The sequence below is a fragment of the Tamandua tetradactyla genome, chromosome 20, assembly GCF_023851605.1.
Source record: "Tamandua tetradactyla isolate mTamTet1 chromosome 20, mTamTet1.pri, whole genome shotgun sequence".
NCBI classification, from domain to species: domain Eukaryota; kingdom Metazoa; phylum Chordata; class Mammalia; order Pilosa; family Myrmecophagidae; genus Tamandua; species Tamandua tetradactyla.
The window spans coordinates 5,646,121-5,667,090 of record NC_135346.1 but is presented as its reverse complement, the minus strand read 5'-3'; the positions used below and the strand labels follow the sequence as shown (position 1 = coordinate 5,667,090).

At 43.0% G+C, this 20,970-nt stretch overlaps 1 protein-coding gene across 1 annotated transcript in view; it reads right to left on the bottom strand.

Moving 5' to 3' along the window:
* The window catches only part of MEGF10 (multiple EGF like domains 10), a 164,830-nt gene extending 162,998 nt beyond the window's left edge, over positions 1-1,832 (bottom strand). The window contains exon 1 of the mRNA XM_077138304.1: positions 1,727-1,832. The gene's annotated coding sequence lies outside the window, so the exon portion shown is untranslated. The remainder of the gene's footprint in view (positions 1-1,726) is intronic.
* Positions 1,833-20,970: the final 19,138 nt, after the last annotated feature.

Genomic DNA, 20,970 nt, shown 5'->3' with positions numbered 1-20,970 from the left:
TATACTATGGGGATTCTAAGGCAGTGTACAGGCTGCAAACCGGTGTGGGTCTCAACAAACACCTTCTGTTGCCAAACCAGGACCATCAGAATCACCAGCCACCACAAACCCCAGCCCCACCACAGCACACTTCCTCCTGCAGAAACGGTCCCAGAAGAGAGCAATGCAGAGATCACGTCAAAGTTAAACCACACGTCGCCTCCCAGGGAGGGGTGGAGCCCACAGGTGAAGCCCACCTGAAGCCCACAGGTGAAGCCCACCCGAAGCGCATCCTAATACGAATAAAAGCTAGTGCTTACTCATAGCTAATAAGAGCTGCATTCTAGCAACATAACAATAGTTAGGAAGGTTAGCTATGCAACCGCCATCATGGTCGCCACTAATACTTGACCACATGCCAGCCGCAGCAATTCACATGCATTAACTCATTTCATTCTTTTGTCACTATTATTATTCTTATTTAATAGTGAAGAATTGAGAGGTTAAGTAACTTGCCCAAAATCACCCAGAGGGAAAGGGGCCGAGTGCAGAGCTGAACCCCTCCTGTGTGGCCTGAGGCTTACACTCCGGGCCCCTGAACTCTCAACAGCAAAACAAAAAGTACCCCGCAGCCCAGCTCCTGGGGCAGACAACAGAAAGCCACGGCAGGGAGATGCCAGTTCTGAGTAACACGATCTGACCCCAGATTTTGCACCCCTAAGAAATGAAGGGTGTTCAGTTGGGAAGGCCACATACAATGGGAGGCCGGGGTACAGGGAGAAGTCAGGAGAGCCAGGAACAGCGTCATTCCCTCAGACTTCGCTCAGCCAGGCTCTGTTTCAGAACATTTTGGCTACAAAAATCTCCAATTCCAACTTTCTCCTAAAGAATGTGGGGTCTTTAGCTGAGGATACTTTTTAAAGAAGCAAAAGGTTGCACCATATTTCATTTACTCGGTGGAACTATTAAGGAAAATTCTTCAACAAAGAAAACTAAGTACAACTTATTTCCCTAAACCAGGAGGCACGAGTCCTGAATCAAAGGACTTTAAACGACAAACAACACCTGATAGATGTAAGTACCCATGGCTTGAACCCGGCCCTTTCAATAAATTATTCCAATAAATAAAGTTCCTGAGGTGCCAGGCACTTCTGATAAGGAAGAGACCGCCTGTTCTCCAGCCTGCGAGCCCAAGCGCCCTGAAAAACACTGAAAATGCAGCAAGAGGGAGAATCTGCAAGCGGAGTGAGAGAATCTGCACAATCTGAATACTAAGTAACTGGAAGGAGAAAAAAAAGTTTAGAAAACAAGATCTCAGGGAAGAGACGCTGATCTGAAAAGAAGGGCCAGGTGAAACCGTTTTCCTTTCTCAGTCTCATTCCTCCCAAACATTCAGGTCTGACTCTTGTCGACACAGAACAAACACAAGCAACGCAATAGAGGAGCAGAAATTATGCAAAAGAAAATACCTAAGTGGGGGGGCGGGGGGGGGTGAATGCTTCGCAGGAAAAACCCTGCAGCAGTTTCCTACACAGCCCCCAACCAGCAAAACCAAATGCAAACAACACCAACAACAAACGTCTGAGACGCGTAAACAACCCAGACCGAGCCCAGCTCTCCCCATCTCACGCTGCGCCCGAGTATTTCGTCCCAGGACAACGCGCCCCCCAACTCTCCTCTGTTAAAGGCCGTGCGGCGCCTGGCCAAGGTCCGGAGGCGGCCGGAGCTGAGTTTGCCCAACTCTTACCAGGTCCCGGGATCCCGAGATTTGCAGCGCAACTGTTTTTTCCGCGGTCTTCACCCGACGCCTGCGAAAACCAAAAATCTGTTCCCAGCAACTTCCCAGAAGAGAGCAGCCCTTGCGGGTCTTGGGTTAAGCGCAAAGGTGCAGACGCGGGAAAGGCAGCGGGTCTCAACGAGTTTCTAGCCCCCCCAGTTTTGCGCACTAGGAAAGTACTCGCCGCAAACTTGAGGGAGGTTTACCAGCCTGGCCCGAGATGCTGGCGGAGGAGGGGAGAAACCCGAGCTGGGCCGGGATGCGAGCAGTTGCCGCTGCTGCAGCTGCTGTCCCCTCGGGCACCGCGGCCGCTGGCGGGAGGGGGGCTGGTGGGAGGAGGCGGGGGGACAGTTGCTGGACGCCGCCCACCGCCCCGGCTGTGCCCGGCGACACCTGCCCCGCCCGGCTCCTGCGTCGCGATCGCGGGGCGTCCCTGCCTCGTGCGGCCCCCACCGCCCGAGGGTCACCCCGCCAGTGACCAGGTCACGGAGTTAACGCATCTTGGGGTGAACGCAGGAAGCTGGACCCAGGGCCGGCGGAGTGGGGGCACTGTCCGCGCAGAGCAGGAAAGATCCCGGTCCCGACCCACGTCCGGTGCGATTCTCGCGCCCGGAGACTCGGGGCGGTGTTCCCAGACCCGCGGAGAGGATTTGCTGGGAGCTGCAGGCCGGAGGGGACCGCGCGTCTCGGGGGGAGCCGGGGGCGTTGGAATCGTGGGACCGAGAGGGGCGCGCGTCTCAGCCGTGCCACGGAGGATTGGAAAGGTGGCGCTGCGGGTGCGCAGGGGCTGCGGGGGCCTGCTGCACCCGGGCGGGGCCGGGAGGGGACTCCCGGACGGATTGGAAAAGCCCGGCGCCCCCAGAGTCCGGTGCGTACATTTCTTGGGGAAGGGCTCCCTCTGCTGATGTGATAGACTGTTAAAATCCAGGTTCCCGCCACGCGGGGTGCTGGAACCTGCGTCTCTGACTGTCCACCCTCCTAACCAATTCCCTGCTTCCCTGCCAAAGAATTTCCCCGTAGTTGGGTGACCCAAGCAGATACAAACCTCTCTAATTGCTGGCAAGTTCTTTCTTAGGTTCAGTTGAATTCTATCCCAGAAAAGAAAAAAAAAACAAGGCTCGTTCCCCAAACCCAAGCCAGCTGATCCGACCCACCAAGGCATCTCTTTCTCTTATTAGTGGGAAGTCTTTCTTTTATAGGGAAACCCCAAAGACATCCGCATCCCCAGGCAGAGTGGCTGGTCAATAGTCCACGCTCAAAATTATCCCTGAAGGATCAGATGAGTTGAAGAAATGAATGAATGTGTGTGTGTTTGGAATCCTCGCCCTCCTCGCTGCTCTGCCCTGGAGACACTGAGGTAGACTTTTATGTGCGTGTTTGTTTCCCGGGCATTGTTTCTCTTTCTTCTGGCATCAGCATCCCTGTTTTCCTTTGTGGGGCCAGCTCTGCCACACTTGGTGTTGCTAGGGGCGGAAGGTCACTAATTAGGCTGTCTCAGATTTTCCCTGGCCGGAAGTGGGCACCCAAGCGAAACAAGACCCTCTCTGCCGGGAATTTGAACTTTGATCAGATCCAAACCAGGACAAATAAATCTAGAGCCGATTGGTCCATTTGGCAGTATGCTAAAGAGATTGACCATCAATTCCTGCCACTGATTCCCTAAAGCTGCCCTGCTTTATGCTTTACGCAGCCTAGTTGCTCCAGTTTCCTCTGACTTTTAAAATTAACTTTATTGAGAAATAATTTACGTTCAATGTAGTGCACTCATGCTAACAGAACAGTTTGGTGAGTCTGGAAAAATGAATACACCATGTAACCTCTACCACAATCAAGTTAATGAACATTTCTATCACCCTAAAAAAGTTTCCTTGCACCCATTTAAGGTCAATCCTCACCGCACCCCATTTGTGGCCCACTTTGGTGGTTTGGAGCTGCATGTAACCCAGAAAAACATATTTTTAAAACTTAATCCATTCCTGTGGGAGCGCAACTATATAATAGATGCTGTTGAACCGGGTGTTTAAGTACCAGGCATTTGTCAGATGTGTGCAAAGCAAATATATTCTTCCAGTCCGTTTTTGACCTTTATACTTTCTTAGTGTTGTGGAAGTTTTTTTAAAATTTTGTTGAAGTTCCATTTATCTTTTTTTTTTTTCCTTTTGTGATTGAGCTGTTGATGTCTTATCCCAAAATCATGGGGGATTTTCTCTGGTGGTTTCAGAAGTTTTATAGTTATAACTGTTATATTATTGGCCTACAGTTCTTCGTAGTATCATCTCGTACTCCTTTTTATTTCAGCCAGGTCAGAAGTAACCATCCCCTTTTCATTACAAATTTTAGTTATCTGCATCCTCTCTGTTTTTTGTTTTTTTTTTTCTCTGTCATTCTAGCTAAAGGTTTGCCAATTTTACTGATATTCAAAGAACCAACTTTTGGTTTGTTGATTCTATCGTTTCTTTTGGCTTGTTTATTTTCTATTGCATTTGTCTCTAATCTATTACATCCTTCCTTCTGCTCATTTTGGGCTTAGTTTGCTTTTTCCCTGATTCTTCCAATTTTGAGGTTAGGTCTCTGATTTGGAGTCTTCTTTCTTCTTTAATATAAGAAGTTAGAGCTATAAAATCCCCTCTCAGCATGGCCTTTGCTGCATCCCATAAGTTTTGTTATGCTGTATTTTCATTTCCACTCCTACCTCAAAATATTTCCTAATTTCACTTTTGCTTTCCTACTTAGGTTATTTAATTTTCACATATTTGTGAACTTTTCGTTTCTCTCTCTGTTAGTGATTTTCGGCTTCATTCCATTACGGTTGGAGAATATGCACTGTATGATTTCAATATTTTTGAATTTATCGAGACTTCTTTTGTGACCCAACATATGACCTATACTGGAGAATACCCCATGTGTTCTTACGAAGAATGTGTATTTTGTTTTTGTCTGTTAGGCCTAGTTGGTTTAGAATGTCATTTCAGACTTGTGCTTACTGGTCTTCCGACTAGATGTTCTGTCCAGTATTGGGAGAGGTGTATTAAAGTCTCCTACTGCCAATTTTCGTCTTCAAACATATCAGTACTTCATATATTTTGGAGCTCTGCTGTTCGCTGCTTGTATATTTAAAATGGTTACGTCTTCCTGTGGAATTGTCCCCTCTATTAGTATATAATGACCATCTTTGTCCCTCATAACTGTTTTTGACTCAAAGTCTATTTTATCCAATACTACTTCTAGTCACGCCATTGCTGTTTTGGTTACTGCTTGCATGGTATGTTTTTTCTATCCTTTCACCCTCAAGCTACTTGTATCTTTGAATTTACGATGCATCTCTTATAGACTGTGTATACTTAAGTCATGCTTTTTTTAAAATTCATTCTGCCAATCTCTGCCTTTTGACCGGAGAGATTCTTCCATTTTCATTTAAAGCCATTACCCAAATATGGGACTTTCTCATGCTATTCGGTCTTTGCATGTCTTGTTCCTTTCATGTCCCTCACTTCTATCAATGCCTCCTTTTATATTTATTTGAACTTTTAGGCCATGGGCAGGCAGTGTGGAGACGTCTTCGCCTGGGAGGAGATGCCATCTGAGCCAGGGACTGGGATTGGCCTTGGAGCTGGAGATGGCGTGGAGCCTGGGAGGAGAGGAGCCTTCAGAGTCTCGTGGATTCCTTGGGCAGCTGTGCCCCCACCGTGGCCTCCACTCACACCTTCCACGCCTTGGCTGTGTGCGGACAGCTCCCTCACACAGAGCTGCAGCCCCAGGGATGGCAGTGGGGTTAGGGACAGATGCTGCTTCACCCCCCTTTACCCACCCCCGACAGCTCTGACCCGCACGTGGCATCACCCCCTTTCAGGCTTGAGTGCCACAGTGACTTAGGAATCGTAGGCTCTGAGGATGACCAGAACCCTGGCCGGGTTTCCTTCTCTCCGTGGGCTCTCACTTGCCGAGCTCCATGGGTCTGTGCCCAGAGGGCCCTCCCTCCGCAGAACGCGGCTGGGGAGGCTGACCCCTGAGGGTGGTCTCTATCAGGTTACTTGAGGCCTCCTGCTGGCCCAGCTCAGTGCGGGAAGTGTGGTGCTCGCGGAGTATGGGTGACTGTGTCCCCTCCTGGATGTGAGGGATTATCACTGAAATTTTGTTCGAATCATTCAATTCCCGGAGACCGAGCCAGGGGAAGGGGCCTCCGAAGCAGAGCCAACACTGAAGACGTCAGGGACCTGCAGAAAGAGCAGAAGCCACAGTGCCTTGTACCCACCACCCAGACCCCTCTGTCCTCAGCATGATCCTGACCACCGGCCAATCCCTGGCTGGGGCTCCGGGTGCCTCTCACTGGGTGAGACATCCTGCTGCCCCCCACCCCACACAGCTCCCTTGCCTCACCCCCTCTGCAGAGGCCACACTCACTCAAGGTCCTGCCTCCTCCAGGCTACCACCCTCTGCCCTGTCCAGGCATGAGATGCCACAGATTATTGGTGAATTAACTGGGGATCAGGGATGGTGACCCATGCAGGGACAAACTGCAGCTCAGAGCAGGGCAGACCCCCACCCAGCTTCCCCGAGCAGGGCTCAGAGAGACACAGGGGTCTCAGCAGCCCTGCAGGGGGCTGCCTAAACTGAGGGGGATGGTGGCTCCCCCTCCCCCACCTGAGACCCTGCCCCTCCCATTCACAGTCACCCACACCTTTGCACGGTTCCCATGGTGATAGAAAAGGAAAGTTTTCTCCCATGAGTCTGGCACACATTTGTTTCTCTTTGCTGTTTACTGGTCTTAAATACAGTGTGGTTTCTTTGTTGATTTTTGTAGTCTTTGGTTTTGGCAGCAGATATTTATTTTTATTTAGTCAAATTTAGTGTGGTTTATTAACAGAAAAATAGGTGATGAGCAAGCAGATCACAGAGATCCTTGTGTTTATGACAGAAATTTAACTTGGAAATCAGTTCTCTGAATAATGCTAATTAATACGTATTGCCCACCATGCCTGAGATGAGCTAACTGAAGAAAAACTTGAGAAAGAAATCCAAGAATTTCACCTCAAGGTCACCTCTCATTTCATGAATGGTGTGAAATTGGTGGGTTTCATGATGATAAATTTTTTACACATGATAGCTCCTATTATGATAAGCAATCACAGTCCCAAGGGAATGAAAAAATAAGGAGAATTGCAAATCACATCTTATTCTGAGACCCTTAACATTCTATAAATTTCTGCCAATCAAAGAATCTGACTATGGCAGACAAGAAGTAAAAGAATTGGAAAATAACAGAAACATTCATCGTTTACTTTCTGCAAGTGTTTCCCCTCACAAGTGACCCACCCAAAAGTCCCACCCAGCTCCTTCCCCTCTGTTCTAGTTTGCTAGCTGCTGGAATGCAATATACCAGAAACAGAATGGCTTTTAAAAAGGGGAATTTAATGAGTTGGTAGTTTACAGTTCTAAGGCCGAGAAAATGTCCCAATTAAAACAAGTCTATAGAAATGTCCAATCAAAGGCATCCAGGGAAAGATACCTTGGTTCAGGAAGGCCAATGAAGTTCAGGGTCTCCCTCTCAAGTGAGAAGGCACATGGCAAATACAGTCAGGGTTCCTCTCTTGGCTGGAAGGGCACATGGTGAGCACGGCATCATCTGCTAGCTTTCTCTCCTGGCTTCCTGTTTCATGAGGCTCCCCAGGAAGCATTTTGCTTCTTCATCTCCAAAGGTCGCTGGCTCGTGGACTTTCTGCTGCAGCATTCTCTGCTCTCTCTGCATCTCTCATTCTCCAAAATGTTTCCTTTTTTATAGGACTCCAGCAAACCAATCAAGACCCACCCAAATGGGTGGAGACACACCTCTACCTAATCCAGTTTAACAACCACTCTTGATTGAGTCACATCTCCAGGAAGATGATCTAATTACAGTTTCAAACATACAAAACTGAATAAGGATTAGAAGAAACGGCTGCCTTTACAAATGGGATTAGGATTAAAACATGGCTTCCTAGGGTACGTACATCATTTCAAACCAGTGTACCCTCCATGCTCTAAATTCACTGGTGACTAAAATGAGCTCATCACCCATGTCCACATCCTGTGAAGTGTAATCAAGATGACCTGGAGCTTGGCAGACTGAGTTTTAGTCCCCACCAGTCATGGAACCTCATCTCTGTATCTGAAATTGCGTTTTAACCTCTCTTGGCCTCTCTCTCACCATCTCTGTGCCAAGTGGGGGAAAGAGACCCTGACTCAGAGGCTCCTATGAGGTTAGTGCTGGGCAGAGCAAAGCACTCGGAATAACTTCGCTCCATGTTGATTCTTATACTCCAATATTTCAGACAAATTTAGGTTTAGGTTTTAAAGTCGAAATTTGCCAAATAAGATTCTCCTCTCTCAATTCATCTTCTGGAATTTTTACGTCAGAGGTACCGTTTGTGGAGTTCTTTCGTGTTTTCCATTATCTTCTCTCTTGTGCCAGTGGCAGTGTTTTATGTCCTCTTTTCTGTATTAGGTGCTACTTTATCCTAATCTCCATTAGGGATTACAGTAGCCATGTGTTTCTTTTGGTCAGGGGTGTTTATAAATGTGTTTATGATGTGACTCCAAAATCCTAGAATTGAAGCATCACTAAGAGAAAAAGAGAGACAAAATGATTTAGAGAACTAGATTTTGAATCAAGCCTGTGTGTTAACTGGCTACATTGTGTAGGTTAGTTGGGATATTTTTCATCCGGAAAGGCAAAGGTAAGGGGTTGCCTAGTTGGCATAAGCTTCTGAACTGTCTCCATCCTTTGGCAGACGAAGAGAAGCCACTTTGAGATGAAATAAGCCCAGACCAGAAGTACTGAATATGAGGTCCTGCCCGCAAATATAATCCATGTATATGCGGCAATTTACTTTGGCCTGTATGCCCACTTCGAGTTGCATATCAGTTTCTCCATCCTCTGAATTGATCTTTTCTGACTGGCAGAGGCCCACCATATGGGCTTGGAAAGAAGTACTTTCCAAGAGGGTATCCGTTAGAGGTTTGCTGTAAGTTAATAGTAAGGGAACTGTGCCTTCCTTCCACAAAACCCAGAGTTTTTGTGACAGCCATATTCTCAACTGTGCCAAAGGCTGTATAAACCACAATCACATCACATCATTGCACAACAGGAGAGATTTACTATAGGAAAATGCTTCAGAGAAGTTAAAATGTGACTTCTATCCTTTAATATCCTGGGGAATCCACTCACCCTCCCTGCTTTGTGTGTTTCTGGAACAGGAATGAGAGGGGATGGTTGTGACTAGCCGCTGCCTGCTCGAGTCCTGCTACTTAGACGTGATGTTGGGAAAAGTACTGAATTCTCAGACACTACAGAAGTGTTCTATTTGGTTGCCGCATTCTGTTTTCTACTGGATATGAAATTTTGGTGACATGTAAAAGGTGCTGTTCCTCGTACTATCTATCATTTAAAAGCAAAGGTTTCAACTGATTTATGAATTTAAAACTGGCTTACCATGATTGCTACTTGGTACATCTGTACAGAGATCCAAGAAGAGAGGGTGTTCAAAGTCACCGTACTACTGTGCTTGGAAAATGACAGTTACCAAAACAATGTTTTAGAATTCCTGGGAAACCATAAAGCAGCCCCAGTCCCAGTAGGGCCTTTTTTTCATTTCTTAGTTTTATACTAGTGTCATGATAACTTAAATTTGTAACTACAAATTATCTCTGCCTGAGAATATCCCTAATTTAAGAACCAGATTTCTTATCATCTAAACCTGAACTGAAATCAATACTATGAGAAATCTGGTGCAGATATTTCTAATATCTCGTTAAACAAACACCAATTCCTTCCTGCCAAGACAATGGTTCAAGAACTGGAAAATGAATAGATATCACAGGAATATTACCTTCCTCACTCTAAAAATGAAAAAGAAGAAGTACTTTCCAAGAGGGCATCCGTTAGAGGTTTGCTGTAAGTTAATAGTAAGGGAACTGTGCCTTCCTTCCACAAAACCCAGAGTTTTTGTGACAGCCATATTCTCAACTGTGCCAAAGGCTGTATAAACCACAATCACATCACACCATTGCACAACAGGAGAGATTTACTATAGGAAAATGCTTCAGAGAAGTTAAAATGTGACTTCTATCCTTTAATATCCTGGGGAATCCACTCACCCTCCCTGCTTTGTGTTGAAGAATGCCTAGATATAAAATGTGTTCAATAAATAAGGTTGAGTGAATGCATACATGTTGTTTTAAGAATCGCAACTATTATTTAAGCAATTAACTGGCATATGTTCATATTTTACATAATGGGATAGAGCTTTGAAAAGATACTCTGAAAATTTCTTATCTCTGTCAATTGGATTATTATTTTTTATTTTCTAATTTGCAACTATATCTTTATGCATGCAAACGTTTTATAAAACTGTTCTATTGAAATATATTCACATACCATACAATCTATCCAAAGTGTACAGTCAGTGGCTTTTTCTATATTCATAGATCTGTGCATTCATGACCACAATTAATTTTGAACATTTTCATTATTCCAAAAAGAAATACCCACACCCCTTAGCAGTCACCTCTCAATTTCAATCTTTGTCCTGTTCTATCCCTACTTAACTGCTAATCAATTTCTGTCACAGCAAACACTTTTTTCCCCATCTCTATAGAAGTGTCTATATTTATGTTTTATATAAATGGAGTCAAACAATATATAGTACTTTGTGTCTGGTTTTTTTCACTTGGCATAATTCTTTTTTTGCAATTGATAGAAGAATATTAATATATTACTATTCACTATAGTCTGTAGTTTACTTTAGGTGTATTTTATGCATATACCACCCTATCATGAATACCTTATAATAGTATTGTGAATTTGCTCTAATTCATGGAAGTGTATTTCTATATTTGTATTACTGACCACACTCATCATCTGCAAGTGGGCTCACTGAGTATTACAGTCCCTTATTTCATCCTCTAGCTTCCCTTCTATTAACGTACATGTCCCTGAACTTTCCATTTCAACCACAATTGCACCCACCTATGATTGTACACACGTATGCATCATGGTGTCCCAGAAGGAGAAGAGAAGAAAAAGGGGAAAGAAGGAATGCTTGAGGAAACAAAGGTAAAAAATTTCCCATCTCTTGTGAAAAACAGAAATATCCATGTCCAAGAAACTCATACTCCAAAACGAATAAATCCAAATAGACCTACTCCAAGACACATACTAATCAGAAAGTCAGATGTCAGGGATAAAGAGAGAATTCTGAAAGCAACAAGAGAAAAGTGATCCATCACACACAAGGGATGCCCAGTAAGACTAAAGTCCATTTCTCATCAGAAACCATGGAGGCGAGAAGGCAGTGGTATGATATATTTAAGATACTGAAAGAGAAAAACTTCCAGCCAAGAATTCTCTATTTGGCAAAACTGCCCTTCAAACATGAGGTAGAGTTTAGATGTTCACAGGTAAACAGAAACTGAGAGCATTCATTAATGTGAGACCTACCCTGCAAGAAATAAAGGGAGCCCTGCAGGCTGAAAAGAAAAGAGAGCCAGTCTTAGAGGAGAGTGTAGAAATGTAGGTTATCAGTAAAGGTAATGAGAATGGTAAAAAGAAACAAAGATAAGACATGATACATAAAAGCCAAAGGATAAAATGGTTGAAGTAAGTATTACTATTACAGTACAACGTTGAATGTGAGTGGATTAAACTTCCCAATCAAACTTGCAGATTGGCAGAATGGATAAAAGAGTTTGAATAAGTCTGTGCTGTCTACAAGAGACTCAACTTACCCACAGTTTTATTCCTTCTAATATGTTTTAATGGCTGGAGATCAAAAGTCATAATGTCAGTAAGCCAACGCTTGATCCTGGAGACTTAGCATTCTGGTGTTGACAGTCTTTTGTCACATGGTGATGTCCTAGAGTCCTCCTTTGGCCTTGACCTATATACTGTGGGCAAGTTTCTTCTGGTTGTAAGGGACCCTGAAGTTTAGATTCAGACCCACCCTGATTCATTCTGTTGCCACCTAAATAGCATCTTAGAAAATCCTGTTCACAAAAAGCCCACACCTTAGCTGATAAAACACCTTCAAAGGTACATACAAACAGGTGTACACTCACAGGAAAAAGGGCAGAGGATAAGAACATGTCTGTTTGGGGATATATAATTCAATCTACCAAAAGTATGCCTTATCAAAAATCTTGAAGTTAGTATTTCAGACTGAAAAGTGATTATTTCAGACAGAAACTCAAATCCACAGGGAGAAATGAAGGGCACCAGAAATAGTAATTATGTGGGTTAATATAAAAAACTGTTTAGATATACATTTTTCTCATTTCTTATCTTAGTTTCTTTTAAAGACATGAAATTGTGTAAAGCAATAATTATAACATTACATGATGAATTTATGTCATACTAGCTTTAATATATGATGACCATAAAAATAAAGGGGGATGGCATGGAGCTACATTGGAGCAAAGTTTCTATATTTTTCTGAGATTAAGTTAGTATTGATATGATGTAGATTGTGATAAATTTATATATAAATTCTAATCTTTCAATTAAAGACCCTAAAGAATAAGTAAAGAAAAAGTTAAAATGAACACATTAATATAAATGGTACACTAAAAAATATCTAACACAAAAGAGGGCAATCAAATAGAACAGAAGAATCAAAAAAAGAGAAGACATAGAAAACAAATGCCAATATATAACTGCATTAAATATGAATTGCCCAAAATAAAAAAAATATATGAATTGCCTAATCATGACAATTGCAGTTAGAGATTGCCAGACTGAATAAAATTGTAAGCTCCAATTATGTACTGCCTAAAAGAGACACACCTTATATTTAAAGACAAAAAGAGGTTTAAAGTAAAATGATAGAAAAAGATAAGCCATTTAAACATTAACCATTAGAAACTTGAGCAGTTATATTAATATCAAAGTATAATTTATGACAAAAATATTACTACAGACAAAGAGGAGCATTTCATGATAATATGTGATATGATACATCAGGAAAATATGTCACAGTGAGCATAGGCACACTTCCCGATGGAGCCGCCATATACGTGAAGTCAGAGTTGACACCTGTTTCAGAGATAACCAGGTGAAGAAGGAGGATGCAAAGTTCCTGTCTCCTGATCTTCTCCAGCTCAGTTCCTCTGACTTCGTGCAACTGAGGGGAAAGCTTTAATCATCTGTTTGAATCATCTGTTTACTAGTGTGATTCAACCAGAGCATGCTCTCCCTCTGAATATCTGGCCTTGTATACATCAACTATATACAAGCTTCTAGTATACAGTTGATGAATAATGAGTATTTTTGAAAGAAGATATAAATGAATGAATGACATTCCAGCCAGAAATGGAGATGAAGACAGCATCATATCTTTTTTGTATTATTATAAGCTGTGCCAAATCCCTTCAGTATACTTTTACAAACTGAGTTCCCAGACATGTTAGTAGGTATTCAGTGAAAAACAGGAGGTTGCTACCCTCTCTATTCCTTTCTTGGGTAGTCTCAATGACTTTTACAGTGTTTAAATCTATTTCCCCCCTTTTGTAAACTTATTTGAGAAGAATTTTATTAATGTCTTGAAGAACGAAATAACAATATCTCAAGATATTGTTTTCCCCATTGAGGATGATATTAGCTGTGGGTTTTTCATATATTCCCTCTATCATTTTAAGGAAGTTCCCTTGTATTCCTATCTTTTGAAGTGTTTTCAACAGGAAAGGATGTTGAATCTTGGCAAATGCCTTCTCTGCATCAATGGAGATGATCATGTGATTTTTCTGCTTTGATTTGTTGATATGGTGTATTACATTAATTGATTTTCTTATGTTGAACCATCCTTGCATACCTGGGATGAATCCTACTTGGTCATGATGTATAATTCTTTTAATGTGTTGTTGGATATGATTTGCTAGAATTTTATTGAGGATTTTTGCATCTATATTCATTAGAGAGATTGGTCTATAGTTTTCTTTTTTTGTAATATCTTTGCCTGGTTTTGGTATGAGGGTGATGTTGGCTTCATAGAATGAATTAGGTAGCTTTCCCTCCACTTCGATGTTTTTGAAGAGTTTGAGCAGAGTTGGTAGTAATTCTTTCTGGAATGTTTGGTAGAATTCACATGTGAAGCCATCTGGTCCTGGACTTTTCTTTTTGGGAAGCTTTTGAATGACTGATTCAATTTCTTTACTTGTGATTGGTTTGTTGAGGTCGTCTATTTCTTCTTGAGTCAAAGTTGGTTGTTCATGTCTTTCCAGGAACCCATCCATTTCATCTAAATTTTTGTATTTATTAGCATAAAGTTGTTCATAGTATCCTGTTATTACCTCCTTTATTTCTGTGAGGTCAGTAGTTATGTCTCCTCTTCCATTTCTGATCTTATTTATTTGCATCCTCTCTCTTCTTCTTTTTCTCAATCTTGATAAGGGCCCATCAATCTTATTGATTTTCTCATAGAACCAACTTCTGGTCTTATTGATTTTTTCTATTGTTTTCATGTTTTCAATTTCATTTATTTCTGCTCTGATCTTTGTTATTTCTTTCCTTTTGCTTGCTTTGGGATTAGTTTGCTGCTCTTTCTCCAGTTCTTCCAAGTGGACAGTTAATTCCTGCATTTTTGCCTTTTCTTCTTTTCTGATATAGGCATTTAGGGCAATAAATTTCCCTCTTAGCACTGCCTTTGCTGCGTCCCATAAGTTTTGATATGTTGTGTTTTCATTTTCATTCGCCTCGAGGTATTTACTAATTTCTCTTGCAATTTCTTCTTTGACCCACTCGTTGTTTAAGAGTGTGTTGTTGAGCCTCCATGTATTTGTGGATTTTCTGGCACTCTGCCTATTATTGATTTCCAACTTCATTCCTTTATGATCAGAGAAAGTGTTGTGTATGATTTCAATCTTTTTAAATTTGTTAAGACTTGCTTTGTGACCCAGCATATGGTCTATCTTTGAGAATGATCCATGAGCACTTGAGAAAAAGGTGTATCCTGCTGTTGTGGGATGTAATGTCCTATAAATGTCTGTTAAGTCTAGCTCCTTTATAGTAATATTCAGATTCTCTATTTCTTTATTGATCCTCTGTCTAGATGTTCTGTCCATTGATGAGAGTGGGGAATTGAAGTCTCCAACTATTATGGTATATGTGTCTATTTCCCTTTTCAGTGTTTGCAGTGTATTCCTTACGTATTTTGGGGCATTCTGGTTCGGTGCGTAAATATTTATGATTGTTATATCTTCTTGTTGAATTGTTCCTTTTATTAGTAGATAGTGTCCTTCTTTGTCTCTTTTAACTGTTTTACATTTGAAGGCTAATTTGTTCGATATTAGTATAGCCACTCCTGCTCTTTTCTGGTTGTTATTTGCATGAAATATCTTTTCCCAACCTTTCACTTTCAACCTATGTTTATCTTTGGGTCTAAGATGTGTTTCCTGTAGACAGCATATAGAAGGATCCTGTTTTTTAATCCATTCTGCCAGTCTATGTCTTTTGATTGGGGAATTCAGTCCATTAACATTTAGTGTTATTACTGTTTGGATAATATTTTCCTCTACCATTTTGCCTTTTGTATTATATATATCATATCTGACTTTCCTTCTTTCTACACTCTTCTCCATACCTCTCTCTTCTGTCTTTTTGTATCTGACTCTAGTGCTCCCTTTAGTATTTCTTGCAGAGCTGGTCTCTTGGTCACAAATTCTCTCAGTGACTTTTTGTCTGAGAATGTTTTAATTTCTCCCTCATTTTTGAAGGACAATTTTGCTGGATATAGGAGTCTTGGTTGGCAGTTTTTCTCTTTTAGTAAATTAAATATATCATCCCACTGTCTTCTAACCTCCATGGTTTCTGCTGAGAAATCTACACATAGTCTTATTGGGTTTCCCTTGTATGTGATGGATTGTTTTTCTCTTGCTGCTTTCAAGATCGTCTCTTTCTCTTTGACCTCTGACATTCTAACTAGTAAGTGTCTTGGAGAACGCCTATTTGGGTCTAATCTCTTTGGGGTGCGCTGCACTTCTTGGATCTGTAATTTTAGGTCTTTCATAAGAGTTGGGAAGTTTTCAGTGATAATTTCTTCCATTAGTTTTTCTCCTCCTTTTCCCTTCTCTTCTCCTTCTGGGACACCCACAACATGTATATTTGTGCGGTTCATATTGTCCTTGAGTTCCCTGATACCCTGTTCAAATTTTTCCATTCTTTTCCGGATAGTTTCTGTTTCTTTTTGGAATTCAGATGTTTCATCCTCCAAATCACTAATTCTATCTTCTGTCTCTTTAAATCTATCATTGTAGGTATCCATTTTTTTTCCCATCTTTTCTACGTTATCTTTCACTTCAATAAGTTCTGTGATTTGTTTTTTCAGTTTTTCTATTTCTTCTTTTTGTTCAGCCCATGTCTTCTTCATGTCCTCCCTCAATTAATTGATTTCGTTTTTGAAGAGGTTTTCCATTTCTGTTCATATATTCAGCATTAGTTGTCTCAACTCTTGTATCTCATTTGAACTATTGGTTTGTTCCTTTGACTGAGCCATATTTTCAATTTTTTGAGCGTGATCCGTTATCTTCTGCTGGCATCTGGGCATTTAGTCAGATTTCCCTGGGTGCTGGACCCAACAATTTGGAAGATTTTTCTGTGAAATCTCTGGGTTCTGTTTTTCTTATCCTGCCCAGTAGGTGGCGCTCGTGGCACACGTTTGTCTGCGGGTCCCACCAGTAAAAGGTGCTGTGAGTCCTTTAACTTTGGAAAACTCTCGCCATCGGGGAGGTTCGCCAACTGAAGCGGCTTGGAAGAGTGCCAGCCAGCCCGGGGTCCGAACCAGGGAGGGTCGCCAGCCGCCACAGCCCGGGAGAGCGCCCGTCCGAATTTCCTAGTCGGCCCAGGGCGCCAAGCATGGCGGGAGGGTGCCAGCCACCGCGGCCCGCCCCGGGGAGTGCACCGTTCCCGGGGAGTCACGTGTTTGGAAGGGGCCCCACCCCCCATCACCATTCTCCGCAGCCTGGGGATTTCCGATCCAATTCTCTCAGTTGGTCCGGGGGGGCCGCGCGTGGTGTGGGTGCCAGCCGCCGCGGCTTGAGGACCGCCTGTCCAATTCTCCCAGCCGGCCCGGGAAGGGGGAAGGGAGTGACTCCGGCCGCTTGCCGCCCCGCCCAGTGAAGCCCGCGCCCCTCGGCGATCTCACCGGAGCGGGTTCTCTCAGCCAGTCAGCCGTTCCAGGATGGGGTACGCTCTCTTTTTGATCTCTGTCGTGGCTCTGGGAGCTGTTCTGTATCGTTTCTACTCCCCTAGTAGCTGTTCTGGAGGAGGAACTAAGATCCGCGCGTCTTACTAAGCCGCCATCTTCTCCGGAAGCCCTGTGGGTGAGACCTTTTGATTAGGTTGTTTCCATGGAGATATAACCCACTGAATTCAAGGTGGGTTTTAATCCTTTCCTTGAGCCCTTTATGAACGTGAGCCATTTGAAACCGGAGCTGATACAGACAGCAGAGAAATGAAATCAAGTGAAGGACACAGAGGGACAGAAACACCCCAGAGATGATAAGATGGCTCCACAGGACACAGAGAGCTCACCCCAGAGGGGCAAGAAAGGACCCAAAGATGCTCAGAAAGAAAGCCACTGGAATCAGAAGCTGCAGGCAATGCAACCAGGAGCAGAGCACCAGCAGACCTGCCACATGCCTTCCCAGATAACAGAGGTGTTTCAGACACCATCAGCCTTTCTTCAGGGAAGGTATCCCTTGTGGATGCCTTAGTTTGGACATTTTCATGGCCTTAGAACTGTAAATTTGTAACCTAGTAAACCCCCTTTTCAAAACCAATCCATTTGTGGTGTATACCATTTCAGCAGCTTTAGCAAACCAGAATAATAGTGTTGGGCAGGGCCAAGACCTCATAGCCACATAAGGGCTGAAATTCAGATATTGACCTTATCTCCAAGTGAGACCATACATTCTTCAGTTTTATTTGTTGATAGGTCATTTAACGAGCCTCTAAAATGTGCCATCATATAATCCTGCTGTGGGTAGTTTTCATTAGTTAATTTGTTGTATTTATAGGTCCCTGCACACCCATGGGTTCCGCTACCAGCAGGAAGCTGGAAGGAAAGGGGAACTTGGGAAGAAAGGGGTTTGGGTAGCTGAGATTTCAGACCTGGCTGTCAGGACTCTGCAGTTCAGGCCATGAACTATGACAGGGGTCACGAGGGTCTGTGCCCAGGGAGGGACCCCACCAGGATCTGAGTTCAGAAGTCACTGCACAGACCTTCTGACACCAGGCTGGCAGGATTGGGTAAAACCAAAGGCTGGATGGGATGAATACTTAGAAGAAGGATTCCAAGGAAAGAAAAGCTGGGAAGAGGGATAGTGTCTTTAGGGAGCTCCAGGATGGAAAAGCTGGCCATGGCCAAATATGCCTGGGTAAGTCAGTGTGGGCCATGGTGTTTCCAGGCTACCAGGAAAGTACCCATTACAGCACGGACCTCACTCAGTTAAGTAAACACAAAGTGTGCCTATACGGACCTTTCTCCCAAACATAGACTGTTCGTGTTTACTGTTTTGAAGTTGGTTCTGTTGGGAAACAGAAACACTCTGGTGGGGCAGAGGCAATTCCAGTGAGAGAGTCACAAGGAACTCACCATCCTAACAGGTGGATTACCCCTTTGCTCCATTCCCCCAGTGTGGAATTTGAGAGGGGGCTTGGACTTCTGCATTTAGCCCTCCCTGAGCTCTACCTAGCTATAACAGCCTCATGGCCAGGCCAGTTTCCTCCATGTTAAATGCCCTCTGTTCTAGTTTGCTAGCTGCCGGAATGCAATATACCAGAAACAGAATGGCTTTTTAAAAGGGGAATTTAATAAGTTGCTAGTTTATAGTTCTAAGGCTGAGAAAATGTCCCAATTAAAACAAGTCTATAGAAATGTCCAATTTAAGGCATCCAGGGAAAGATACCTTGGTTCAAGAAGGCCGATGAAGTTCAATGTTTCTCTCTCAGCTTCAAGGGTACATGGCAGACGTGGCGGCATCCGCTGGTTTTCTCGTGGTTCTACCAAAAGGAACTCTCTCCAAAATGTTTCCTCTTTTAAAGGATTCCAGTAAGCAACTCCATCTTCAGTGGGTGGAGACACACCTCCATGGAAACCATCTAATCAAAAGTTACCACCCACAATTGGGTGAGTCGCATCTCCATGGGAACAATCAAAATGCCCGCCCCCCACCCCCAGCAATACTGAATGAGGATTAAAGGACATAGCTTTTCTGGGGTCCACCACAGATTCAAACTGGCACACCCTCTATCTTTATTTTTGTGTCTCACATCCACATCCATCACTGAGTGAAGCTGGGCCTTTCAGGATTGGCTGCGAGGCACAGTCCAGCCTCCGGATGTGCCCTGGATCTACCCAGTGTGAAGAAGAGGGAATCCTTTCCCTCTTTTGGATCCTATGTTTCTAATCGTAGCAACACCCTACATCTGAGATTTCCTGGATTGGAAGGAGTTGTGGCTGATCACAGGTATGTTAGGCAGGATGGATGCTTGCACTGCCCCTGCCCCACCTCCCCTAAGGCAGCAGAAGTCTAGGACTTAGGGGCTTTCAGGAGAACCTGCCCTGCTGTAGGCATGGAAAATGCCCCAGCCTTACCCTGGAGTGAACACATTGGAGTGGCCCCCAGGATATAGTGACACAAAGAACAAAGCCTTGTAAAGGTGAATTTGAAATATTTAATTAAAGTAATTGTTTCTAAGGGTTTTGCTTTTTATTTTCAAAAACAAACAAACGAAAGAATCATGAGACTAACAACCATAAACAAAACAACTGCTAGACCTTTCTTTGACTAAAACACAGTAGTGAAACAGTATCTACTTCCGGAGGGCTCAATGCATTGGAATTATTCAGAACAACTATACATTAGTTGTATTTGTAAAAAATCCTATCCTAAAATTATAGTAACTACAAAGTTCAATAAGAACATCAATTGTAGCATCAATGAAATGATATCAGTTAAACTAAAATAAAACTAATCAAAATGACTTTTAAAGAACAAAAGTCCAGGCTGATGTCTTGCTGTGTGTAGGTTTGGCTATTCAGGTTTTAGCGGCCATGAAAGGTTATTATACCTCTGGGTCCCTGAGTGGGAACATCAGGAGCAAGAGGGTCACATGGGAATAAATGGAGCCTTCAGCTCTACCTTGCTAATATCACCCTGTTGTAATCATTTTCCTTTCTTAGCTCGCTGAGCTTTCTCTCAGTGGTCAGTATTTCCAGCCAGTTTTCCCAAGCTTTCTTCTCATAGAATTTAACCTGATTATAGTAGAAGGTCGTGGTTCTTTCCAATTCTTTGTCCATGTCTTGAGCCATCATCTTGTAAAGTGTGAGCTTCTGATATGTGAAGTTCATGGTTCCATACACTTCACAAAGTTTCTTTTCAATTTCTGAACAGTAAAATTCTTCCTGAATTGAATTTTTCTCAAGCTGCCTCATGAGATTTTGATGGATCTCAGGAAATATTTTAAATTTCATCTGAAGTCTCTCAATCTCATTTTCCAGCTTTGAATTTGCAGACTGCAATGATGCGTGTTCATTTTGGAGACCTTTTATTTGCCCTGCAATCTCTTCACTCATGTGCTTTTGCTCACATACTTTCTTGGATATTTCTCGCTTTTCTTTTTCCAGCCTTTTAGAGGAAACATTTAAGTTCACAGTATCAATGAGTTTGTTCAGATCAACTGCCGTTTGATAGAATGGGGGGATCTCTATTTTCTGAGTTTCTGTTGTTGCTTAATTCCACGTTGCCATCATCCATGAAAGCCTCTCTAAATTGAGCAGGCAACTTTATGATCTTCAGTAAAATTTCATACAGAGATTGTATCTGGCCCTCTTTGTTCTGCTCAGCTTGTTTCAATCTTGCATTGGCGTGTTCAAGCAGTTTTATTTGTTCCTTCGATTCTCGTATGTTTTGCTGCCATCTTGCAGTTTCTTGGGCAGCCACTTGTAGATTTTCCTGAAGCTGAGTTTTTTCAATCATACCATCCATTATTTTCTCTTGAATTTGTTCTCCAAGCCTCTGAGCTGCTGCTAAGGTATTTCTTGCATGACTCACATGAGATTGGAGTAAGTCACCTGTCTCGTAGTATAACTGAGACTGTTCTTGAAGGCAAGCGATCATCATTCCTTGAGATGGAAGTTGAAGGCTGTCGCTTTAATGATCTTTTCCAGAATGTCTACTGTATTGCT